Source organism: Euphorbia lathyris, chromosome 8, assembly GCF_963576675.1.
Source record: "Euphorbia lathyris chromosome 8, ddEupLath1.1, whole genome shotgun sequence".
Lineage (NCBI taxonomy): Eukaryota > Viridiplantae > Streptophyta > Magnoliopsida > Malpighiales > Euphorbiaceae > Euphorbia > Euphorbia lathyris.
In genome coordinates this window covers 2739014-2739782 of record NC_088917.1, presented here as the reverse complement: position 1 = coordinate 2739782, position 769 = coordinate 2739014, and the positions used below count along the sequence as shown (strand labels likewise).

Genomic DNA, 769 nt, shown 5'->3' with positions numbered 1-769 from the left:
AAGAGGAATGAAGGAAAATTAGTAAAAAATGGAGAATAGATGATAGAAACTAGGCGATCATGGTGATAAAATTAGGTCACTGGTGAATACAAGATTGTTTCATAGGGGAGGGGGCATGGGCTAAATATACACCTACGCGCGTACACTTTTTGTTTGTTAAGATTAGATATATAATAAGTAACACATTAAAATATATAACAAACCGTCGTTAATCACGAATTAATAGGATTAAGCAACCAATAATAATCTATTAGAAACAAAGACAGTTTGGCCGAGTGGTCTAAGGCGCTAGATTTAGGCTCTGGTCCGAAAGGGCGTGGGTTCAAATCCCACAGCTGTCATCATTAATTAATCATTTTTTAGTTTTTTTGGTAACAAAAAAAAATTGATTGATATTCTAAATTTACAAACTATCTTATTTTGTAACTTGCTTAAAGTGACATGATTAATTACTTAAATATACATGATAGCATATGATTAATTTTAGACAAATTAAAATTTATCACTCTAAGAAATTCAATGGGGCAATAGATCCTACAAGAGGAAATTTTTTATTTCTTTTTTACTTAGATCACTACAAGAAAATATATGTTTGCTGGCGGAAATTTCTGTCAGCAAACATCAAAATTCTGTCAGTAAAGTGACTTAATAGTGTATGCAAAAAGTTTTGATTGGGAAAGAATCCACTTAAAGGGTGTCTGAAGATCCTCGAACCGAACTATATAAAAAAATAAAAATTCAATACCTTTTATTCAAAACAAAATAAAGT

General features: G+C 30.6%; 1 non-coding gene across 1 annotated transcript; it reads left to right on the top strand.

Annotated features, from left to right (window-relative positions):
* The first annotated feature begins 261 nt into the window (after window positions 1–261).
* Window positions 262–341, top strand: TRNAL-UAG (transfer RNA leucine (anticodon UAG)). Its single transcript has one exon. It is a non-coding gene; the product is annotated as a tRNA-Leu (tRNA).
* The last annotated feature ends 428 nt before the right edge of the window (window positions 342–769 follow it).